This window comes from Sinohyriopsis cumingii, unplaced genomic scaffold (assembly GCF_028554795.1).
Source record: "Sinohyriopsis cumingii isolate HCF-2022 unplaced genomic scaffold, ASM2855479v2 utg001621l, whole genome shotgun sequence".
Taxonomy (NCBI): Eukaryota; Metazoa; Mollusca; class Bivalvia; order Unionida; family Unionidae; genus Sinohyriopsis; species Sinohyriopsis cumingii.
The window spans coordinates 88,250-100,000 of record NW_028316027.1 but is presented as its reverse complement, the minus strand read 5'-3'; the positions used below and the strand labels follow the sequence as shown (position 1 = coordinate 100,000).

The 11,751-nt window shown below is 34.6% G+C and overlaps 1 pseudogene; it reads right to left on the bottom strand.

Moving 5' to 3' along the window:
- LOC149771860 (dual oxidase 2-like) overlaps positions 1-11,751 on the bottom strand; it is a 93,363-nt pseudogene that overhangs the window by 8,137 nt on the left and 73,475 nt on the right.

Below are 11,751 nucleotides of genomic sequence, written 5' to 3'. Positions count from 1 at the left end.
TTTCAGAATATGATAATAATACCAAACTTGCAAACCAAATCTACGGTCGATTATATTGTATACTACCGCATTTCATTTGAATACCAATGGTTTATAAGGTTAGTGAGGGGTTATTTTATTTTCTCTATTTTCCTTTCGTTTCGTCAGTTTACTTTTCTGCAATTTCATGTTTAATTGTAGATGTTTATTTACATGACAACATAATGCAAACAATCAATTTAGAATGTCTATCATTTTACTTTATTCTCTGAATTCATTTGAAAAATCCGTTCGCTGTCCCTCTCTCTTTCTTTCATTTTCGTCTAGATATGTTCTGAGCTTGATTACAAATTGTGTTTTAGGAATTTCATAGTTTCTTTCAATGGACATATACAGGATAGAACACTAATATCACATTTTGTACCGATTTATGCTACTTGCAAAGTTATTTGATTTCGAAACCATATTCTCTCCCGCAATACTCGCTCCATATATTTTCAGTCCGAGATTGGATATAGCGTCTCAAACGAATGCTGTTCTTAGAATAACGTCATATTTTTGGGACACCATTTAAACTTAGTGCGCGGCCTAGCCGTGGTTTATCAGAATTTACAACATGGAAAAGATCAGACAGAAAAGCATGTCATACAATAAACCTAAAACAATATGAAACAAAATAGGCATGCTGTATTCACGATATCTGTGGGCACTGCTTTTATTGTCTAATCAATAGAATAATGACCTAGATATATTATTGTCTAATCAATAGAATAATGACCTAGATATATGTCAATTGGTACAACTGTAACATCTGAATAGTATTGTCAGTCAAAGCACGCCTTTCTTGACACCCCTACTGTTAGCAATAGATGCTCCGTTTAGATGTATCACCTGTACATAGATTTAGACTATCTACTGTCCCTTACTTCACGTGATTAAAAATTATTTTCATGTTAGCTCTAGATGAAAAACATTTCAAGCTCAGACGTTGCTTGTCAGATTCCTACATGACATTACTGCAATGGATACAAAGTTTTACATGTGGGCATCATCAGCAAGTAGTACGTAACGAGAAATCCTCTACAAGACTTCAAGTCAAGTCAGCTGTGCCACACGATTCAATCCTTACACCAGCAATATACACAGTCTGCATGAAGGTATTCACGTACTAACCCTATGCCGGCGTATCTTCGTAGACGATACGGTGATATGTCTGGTCATGAAACAATTAAACAGTTGTTAACAACTCCAGAAAGACTTTTAAATCCTTGATTTGGAATTTGTGCACAAAAATCCGAAACCGTCAACATATTTAGAAAGACCAATAGTTGTGAAGTCTAAACAGCTGCAGCAGGCGTACAACTCCATGACACTTACATCAGTAAAGACATCAGATGACCACACAAACAACATAACAACTAAGGCATACCATGCCCTGGGTTTTATTAAGATTTACTTTATCATAAGATCTAAAAATAAAAGACCGATAATACACTACACTAGTAAGGAAGCATCCTTTTGTAAACAAAATTGAGATGGTACAAAACGGATGACTTGATCGGCATTTAATGAACTTCACAATGCATCCAATGTTTCAAATGTTCCGAAGAAATGGAAATGGAGGTCCACAGAGCAAAGCTGAATTGAATCGAGACTAGACATTGTTAGCTGACACTACTGAAAGAGTGCAATAACCACAGATACATGCCAAGTAATGCTACATTTGCTTCTACTTTGAAAAATGAAAACATTGAATGGCTTTCCAGCTACTACTAAAAACTCTGTTAACAAATCGTCTCCTTCTCAACCTGTTTATTTTACTTCCTTCTGTCTTTTGATCCTTTCTTCCTCTTTAACTAATATATTTCACGCCATTCTACTTCATTTGTTGCTAATTCAGGTATTAACATTCACACTGAAGGCATATTAATATTCAATGAACAGCGCAAATCCAAAGCAGTAAATGTTTCCACTTACCTGCACACAGTGAACACTTGTATTCATGATCACATGACGGTATCCGATGATTTTTCATGGCGAAAGTTCCAGTACCTTATAAGGTACATAAGTGCTCACGCGTGATTATCTTATTAGTTCTTGCAAATGAGATAATTAACTCACCAGTTATTGTCCGCCAAGCCCAATAATGGAAAGATACCAGGACATCCGTTCTGAAAAGAAATGATAGTTAACAAAATTGAGAAAGATGAAATTATTTGTCTACTTCATGCCCGTTGTAAAATTTCGATTTTACAAAGACTGTTCCAATTTTGTTTACAATATAAAAGACCGTGAGTACAACTTTTACAAATATACATTTATTAATTTTAAATAAAAGAAGATTTCAGACAATTAGCGTTGACATAAACTAGGTCGTAATTCTACCAGCTCTATTGGTTAAAAGTTTCACAGCATATTTTACGAGTTTAATGCTTACTTCCTATCATTTGAACGTTATACGTGAGTTGTGAATGTTTATAAATGCCAAAGATGCTCATGATAAGTTTACAATACCAAAACCAAGAACACTTACGCCCTGAAATATTCTGTGAACTGGCAATTCATGTCCATGGATGCGTGTGTAGAGATGTGGTAGAAGTTAATCGCGTGTCCCACGCAATGAACAACTGAACAATACGTGGAATAAATAGGTAAAATTGTATTGGTAAATACAATTAGGACATACATAATATTTAACATTATGCGAAAAATATTTAATTTTAAAACTATACAAGACAATAGGAAATTCTAGAGATACATTTAGTACATTCATTATTTCCAGTTCAAGGTATCAGATGGAACAAACGATGAATTAGCAAATTGTAGGAAAGTAGAGTTCGATTAAAAAGGAATAGTTTCACGAACTACCAGCATTATCTTGGTTACAAAGGTCACCAAGCCCTCAAGTACCGCCTATGGAATGCATGTATAGGGATTAACGGCATGCCAGCACAAACCTGGCTATACATTGCCGATTACAAGTTAAGTGTGAAAATGTAAAAGTAAATTTGTTAAATAATTTTGGAAGAAAACCCCTGAAAATAAAAATAAATATGCAAGGTTACAACAGGAAATATGAGAAGTAAAGAAATATAAATTCTTTTAACGGTATATACAAAAAAGATAATGTTAAACAAAACTAAAGTCCTTAACAAATAGGGTCAGAAGTATTACATAACGGCTATATGAATGGAGGGAAGAGTGAAATTATCTCGTCCTACATGCAATAGGTTGGGAATATATTTTCGAAAGATTTTGACCATTATCCGTATTCAGGTGCAATAAGAGGTCTGGAGATCTTTTTATTTGATATTGTAATGGTAATTTATGGCATGCAATAATTGATCTCAGGAACACATTTTGTTTAAAGTAATAGCAGAAAATGTTGATTAGTATCTATATTTGTAATTCTTTCTGTTGATTTTGTTAAAGTTGACTTTTGCTCGATTTTCTACAATTAGATGACACCTGGTCCTTCATACCTATATATCTGTAACTAATATAGCTAAAATCTTTGGACAGTGACCGTACTTAAAGAACCCTTTGGTTGACATTGATCGATAATGGAAATAGACTACAGTTATGTATAAAGATATTCTTTAAAATGTGGAAATCTAGCCACCGGCTTGCGCGCTTCTTTTCAAAATGGAAAAAGCCCAGAGTGTGGAAATTTGGTCTATAAGATATATTGGGCTCATATGCGATAGCGAATGGTGCCTTAAAAAATTAAAGAGACTAACCGGTGAATATAAGCGCTACTACAGTAATCAACTTGTGCGTGGCGTAAGCAGAATCGAAGGAGATAAATCTGTGAAGGAACTTGTCCCTCCGTAAGGTGATCGTATTTTGGCTCATGGTGACCAGTAGAGTTGAATATGTCCACATCATGACGCTGGCGGCGCCACGCGTAACCGTCACTCCATATCCAGCAATACGGCGAAGGCCACCATGCTCAAGCTCAAAGGAATAATGTGCAGAAAAAGATTGCGATATCAGCAGTAGTTTACGTTTGTTGCATTATGTCTTAAACGACCTCGAAAACAGTACACATGGATGCCTTCCGTACAATTATTTTATTTACATTATTAAACTGAACGATGAATTTATTTTGAAGTCTCATCAAATCAAATTAGTTGGTTTTTAAATGCAAACCAAAGTCTATTTTAAGCGGCCATCGATCTGAACTGATGGACTCCAAAAACTAAGATGTTTGTGAAATGAAAATTTTATATTTTTTAAAACTATTTGTAAAAGAACCCACAAAAAACGTGCATATTCTAATCCGATGATTCATTAACTCATCCGATATTTAAGGCAAGTGTGAATGTTCAGTTAACTTAAGAAATGAACATTCCGTCAAGTAAATATGAGTACTATAATATTTATGCATACAATATTGCCCTGGTGTCTGGCGTGTCTGAGTACTCTCTTATAAATGCATACGATATTGTTCTGGTGTCTGGCGTGTCTGAGTACTACCTTATAAATGCATACAATATTGTTCTGGTGTCTGGCGTGTCTGAATACTATCTTATAAATGTATACAATATTGTCCTGGTGTCTGGCGTGTCTGAGCACTATCTTATAAAATGCATACAATATTGTTCTGGTGTCTGGCGTGTCTGAGTACTATCTTATAAATGTATACAATATTGTTCTGGTGTCTGGCGTGTCTGAGTACTATCTTATAAATATATACAATATTGTTCTGGTGTCTGGCGTGTCTGAGTACTATCTTATAAAATGCATACAATATTGTCATCGTGTCTCGTGTTTTATGAATAATATATGATTCATGCGTAGACTATTGGCCTGGTTTCTCGTGCATTTTATCAATTACTTTTATATATTGTTATATGACATTTATGACTGGAGGAGCGAGACAACACAAGATAAAGCAGTGTGTTCAATACCTTCTCTGAATTTAACACTTTATCTTTAACTTTAATGTTTTCTCTGCTGTAATTATTTTGGAGTTGTCTAATGAAGCAGACACAATGTACCGTATGTGATGGCCTATAATACGCATCAAATGGCATAGACCCTGCTCCGCCGTCATATAATATATCTAGGTTTATGTAGCTTGCTACTATTAATCAATAGAACAAAAATAAGACAGACCCTGATCTGCCGTCGCATAATTCGAAGGCATATAATGGCCTATGCTGTTTAATGCGATATACGCTTTATTATGTATGGTATCTGTAGATTATGCGTACACAGATCTTTGTATTACCCAACATAGACAAGTTGTACGTTAATAATTTCCTTACTGAATTTCAGATTGATTTCCTACAAACAGTAATCGCAACGATGATGACGTACGTATGTCCCTATTCCTGTAAAATTATATATACAGTTTACTAACCTCATTTAACTATAAACGAGAAAAAGCAAATCAACTTGCTTACAATAGGCCCTTTCCACAAAGATTCCAACTGTAATGAGAATATAGAGCGTAACCCAAAAGATCTGACGACGGTAGTTCTCCAACCAGTTGAAAATAGCAAGCGTCCTTTTCTCCCACTTTGTTTTAGGATGCTTTTTTTGCTTGGTTGTGATCGTCAGTTTCGATTTCCTGCGCGACAATCCAGCTTGTGGCGAATCCCTTTTGTCAATGTCACGGCTTAAAATAACATAATCGGTCGAAATTCAAAACAGGACATCCCAACATGGCATTGCGATAACAAAATGCATTTAAAAACAATTTGTGCATGCTCTTTCTCAACCTAAGAATATCAGTAAATAAACCCTTTCAAGTTGATTTGTAAAGGAATTGAACTGAGTGACAGAAATATCAATAACATTATATCAGTCACTGCGTAATCTTTGCTTGTTCAACTGGGAAATAAATATGCGACCTGTGTTTAGAAATAAACAAAATTCATTATGACAAGAGACAGTAACAGTTCTGAGTAAGTCTTAAATTCTTCAGAGTATTAAATGGCTTTAGTATTTTGCTCACAAGTGACCGCAATTTATCGAAAGAGGTAAACATTAGCCATTTGCACTGAGGTAATATGATGTATTAATAAGTGGAGGAATTTGTTTCATCGTCTGGTTGTTTACAGTGTCAGCTAGATGGGCGAAACGCTTGCGTGTTAACATTTATACGGTAATGCTTTATTGCATGTGTAATTGTTTGAGACCCCAATTTAACGGAGGAAATAGCTTACGTGAATCCATCAAAAAAGTCTGGCGCCTGGAACGGAAGCTTTAGGCCAGATGTCCTGTTTTTGTGTCTCCTAAACACATTGCAATGAAACATATATAAATGCGTTTTATAACAGCAAGCAATGCCACCCTTTAATTCTTTCCCTGGTCTGCATTGATTTTAATACATTATTGTTGGGGAAATAGAGATTACCATATATGAAGGTTTTATATAAATATAGGAGCTGTGTTGGATAAATAATGTTGATTGTATCTGCAGAAAACAATATACAAACTGCTGTTGAAGTAGATCACGTATAGTTTTCATCCAGGTATGAGCGTGGACAATTGTTTGCCGGTGTCATCCATTTTCAACATATCTCTGATTGGAACTGACATTTTTGGTACTAATGTTGAAAAGTGAAGAGATGAAATTGTGACATATTTACTTTGTTTTACTTCCACAATAGCAGATTTAGGTACATGCATTGCAGTAGCAGTTACAAAACACCGCAGTCAATACAGGTACAATATTAATATTCAGGTGCGTTAATACTAAGTGTAATTTACACGAGCTCAGATCTACGAAAACCGGAAGCTCTATAGCAGTTCTTCTATTGAACCACATTATATGTTTAGGGATGATTCATAACATTGTCTTGGCTAAACGTTTGGGCCTTCCCAGGTAATCATATAAAATATATAAATTGGACATATAAACATTTGCAAAAGTCATCTTAAGACTAGACCATAGGCTATTGAATCTACTTGATGAAACAAAAGCAGAATATACCTTTATGTACGTATATTTGTTTAACTGGAGTGACATAAGCACTACAATCTTTATTTCGTGTTGTTTCTTCTTACACGAACTTACTAGCCGATGGGAGATATCAACTTTGTATATACGCATGAACAAAGCAATTCGTTCTCGGGACGATGTCACCTTTATGTTCTAATGAGACGACATAGAAGTGTTTGGTTATTTTCTTTCTCTACTATTCCGAAACCTCTGTCGATATGCCTCAGGTACCAAATGATAAACCTTTAATATATATTTCATGACCTAACCATAATCAGCACCTTTAGATGAAGACTTACTAATAAAACCGAAAGCACTTTTATCCAATATATTCTTTCTATACTAAACCAAACTAATTTTTTTTGTTTTGACAAAAATGACGTTGCCTCCCAAATATCATATTCTTTGGCAAGGACTCTAGTCGGTCCTGGATCCGATAAAAAAAACATTCTCCACCTTTGATGACATTGTCAAAGCGGCTTGGTTTCACAATGTACAATCAAAAGACGAGGGACTAAGAAAATTCCAAAGCAAAATAATTTTAAATTTTAACAAAGAAATATCAATTTCTCTGAAATATTCTACATTTCGTACCCAGACAAGCCATACTCCCTTTCTGTTATGATGTATGGTCACAAACTAACTAACATAAAGACGCGAAACGGAAATGTTATGTAACACTTATTAAATAATTTACTTATCAAAGTTATAAATTACAATGTAAGAGAAACTAACAGTTTTATGAAATGAATCCGAATTAATCCCTTTAAAGTTCAAGAAAGTGTAAATAATTCAAACGTTGTGTATAAATTTCTAAACCAGAAATGTACTGGTCTATGAACAATCGTGGCGTTGTGAAAATGGCGTTGTACAGAACGCCTTTGAATGATTTACAATATTTCAAGAATAATAATATAATATAATAATAATATATATTGATAAGCACTTTCTGTATCCACTGAACAGGCCAACACATGTTAATCCTCTCGAAAAATATCTAAGTATAACATTAATTACGTCTACAGACTTGCAACAGGAATACAAGAAACGAGAATGAATCCAATAACAGGATTTAATCAGACTGCTGAGTTCCCTCCTTAAGTATACATTCCATTAGAACTATATATCTCAACATACTACAACGGACAGATCTTATTGCTCAATTTATTCCGAAATCGCCTGTTCATTTAAAATTACCCAACCAGTGGGGAATTACTTTATTCTTCTTTATTCTTCTAAAATCGTCCAAACAACATCAGCCAGTGAGAAATGAACCCAAATTCTTCATTAAGTCTTTAATTAAGATTAATATTTGTAACTGTCAGCAAATGCAAAATCATCTATTTATAGATCCTATGTAATTTTACGGTCTTAATATTCTTTAAACAGACCCTAGTCACGTAGGCAAAATCTAACGAAAGATAATCAGTATAATTTACAGCTATGAATAAAAATTAATAAAATTAGATAAAGTCATGTACCAGGAGTTACGACAAATATAGATATACATAACAACACATTTGTTATTTGAATCACTGTTGCCATACAGTTAGTTTTAGAAATGTTCGCAAAACAGAGAAAACAACAATGTTAAAATTTATAGTCAATTTTGACGATCGATTCAGACTATAAAGACACAAGGTGAATGCCTTTAAGAGGATATCTCGTTTGATCAAACAACTTGGAGAATATACAGCTTCTGGAAGAAACAAAAACAGCGGGGTAAACATAAACAATTAGTTACATAAACTGGAAGTAACTTCAAGATAATTTTAGAACCCTTGTCATATGAGATCAAATGATGTCCAAAAAGGTCAAACTTTAATGAAAACTATCAAAACTTTCAGTCTTTTCAAACCGATTGTCATCTTGCTCCAGTTGTCAGAGTGGGATGATTCTAACGAGAAAACGGTTGAGTAGAAATTCGAATTTCAAGAGTCCTTTTCTATTCTGAAACTGTGAAGGCATTTTAAACAATGGACATTCAATATCAATATCAAGGCTAATGGATTAACAGCTGGCAAAATAGACAGTCTAGTTCAATATCGAGGATAAGGGATTAACAACTGCCACAATGAAAAGTCTAGCTCAGTGCTGTCCAACCTTTTTGACGTCATGGGCCACTGAAAAATGTTTTTCTTGAAGCCGGGGGCCGCAGCAGAAAACAGAAAAGCAACGACTATATATATATATACTCGAGCTCTGGCGGGCCATTTAAAATTAGTCCGCGGGCCTCGGGTTGGACAACAGTGGTCTAGCTCAATATCAAGGATAATGGATTAACGGCTGAGTACAAATATATTCAAGAAGAAAATGTCGAGTGATGTTTTCATGTCATATCTTGTGTTAAACTGCTGTCTAGTGTTACGGTCGTGTTTAGAAGCTTAATCAGTGTAAGTCCAACCTACCTGTTACTGCCATTGCTTCCTATGTTTATTTTCGACTGACTTTCAGCTGAATTCTTAATGAATGATGTAAAATATATATCATTATGCTATCCTGTCGTAAAAAAATATTATATTTGTAGTGCTTGACACCTTGGAATCCTAAAACGCTTGACAGCAAACAAATCAAAGGTGTCTCACAATAACTGCATATATTTCTCTCAAAAGAATGCTAACGCAACTTTTTGTCCTGTTGCTAGATAGCTATCCAATATATATATATATATATATATATATATATATATATATATATATATATATATATGTGTGTGTGTGTGTGTGTGTGTGTGTGTGTGAGAGAGAGAGAGAGAGAGAGAGAGAGAGAGAGAGAAAGTAGGGGAGAAAAGGTGTATTTGAGAGAGACTAATCATAACAGAAGAATTATCTTTTGTAAAACATACGATTAGAATATTCTATCTTACCGTGAAGTTTGAGGGTTGCATTCTCGAAAATATTTTGAAATTCCTCTGAGGCGAAGATCTGCTTGAATGTTTCGAATTGTATGTTGTCGTTTTTCCGAAGTCCAGCTTGGGAATAGAGTATCTATCAGCTGATTGACTTGGTCATCTCCAAGTTTGCCATCGGACAGGTCCAGTATTGACCTGGACACACGGAAACGTACAACATAAGTAAGGTCCTGTCTATTCAACCTCAATTATCTTCATAGGGAATGTCATACAGATTGGCATGGAAAACATACAGACTACATTATGTTTCTCACTATCCCCACCCTCCGTTATCTTTATAATCAGTATGATAAAACCTGCCAGGGAAACGTACATATGCAGTGTAGTCCCTACTATCCTAACTTCGTTTGTTCTCGTTATATTTAATATAGTCAAAGCTTGCAGGAAAACATACAGTACATAATATAACTTTCAATGTATCAAACCTCGATTATTGTCATTGTCTATATGATAAAAACTGACGGAGAAACGTACAATACACAGTATCGTTCACACACGCAGAGTCCTGTATTATCCTCATTATCAATATCATAAAACATGACTGATTGATCTCTACAAATTCGGAATTAAGATTGACTCTTTCATGGTTATCCCAACCCGCAACATACAAGCTGTGCTTATGTATTGGTCTTAATTCCACTAATTACGTTGCATCACATTAGTAATTTTGATTAACTTAAATTGTAAAGATGATTCAGGTGTTTAAGTAAACGCCAGTCAACATTTGATGGACGGAAGAGTATTTGTTTCGGAAGAATACCTATACGAGGTCTCAATGAAGTGCCTAATTCTTTACTTTTGAAGAACACAGACTATGGATGGTGACAAGACCGAAGTCGAAAAACTAATGATCAACTTTAAGTGTTGAATATTCAACGCTGATGATCCGTTATATTTTCGGAATCCGATAAGACAGAAGATATACATTTAAAGTAATCCATACCGTCCACATTTTGCTGCATTAGCAATTATTTTAATCAGACATTTATGTAATGTATAATTTTTGTAAACACAAACTACACGTGCAGCTGATTCTGTTACCCAAATTATATGTTTGTAGTAGCTATGTCGACAAGACAGACGTGTAGATGTCAAGAAGCAATGTATTTATTTCTTATTTTGATTTAAATATATATAGTGATATCCTTTATGGTAATAAAACTGATTTACGCCTTTTAAGATCGACAGCTGCTTTACTTCAAACTACAACAAGGCACGATTTTACTTAATACGTATTTTACTACAGACTCTGGTCTGAATCACGAGGACAGACACAACTATTTTACTATAGACGAGGGTCTGAACCACGAGGACAGACACAACAACAATAAAGTGGGATTATACGCATTTTACTATAGATACTGGTCTGAACCACGACGACAGACATTACAACAATAAAGCGGGATTGTACGTATTTCACTATAGACGCTGGTCTGAACCACGAGGACAGACACAACTATTTTACTATAGACGCTGGTCTGAACCAAGAGGACAGACACAACAACAATAAAGTGGGATTGAATATACTACGTGAACGAACTAAGCTTTTCTACTAAGAAGAGGTTTGAATAAGGTATTTAATCAAACAAAATAAGGTAAATTTGTGCAGGGTTGACACATTTACAATGCGTACACAGTATGCGGAGCACAAGGTACGATAATAAATCTGTTTTAAAACTGTGGCTTCCACATGAGGGTAGAAAGTAGTGCCATTCCGTAATATCTACTCATAATGGCAGAAGAATGTAGACAACAAAATGATAGTTTAAAAAAAGCAAAAATAACGGTTACAAGCTAAAACATTTTAAAAATAAAAACAAACAAAAACTAGTGAGACATAATGAAATTAATGTTGAAACTAATTATGGTTCAGCAAACCGAAATAGTTTGTTTCATGAATTGTCAC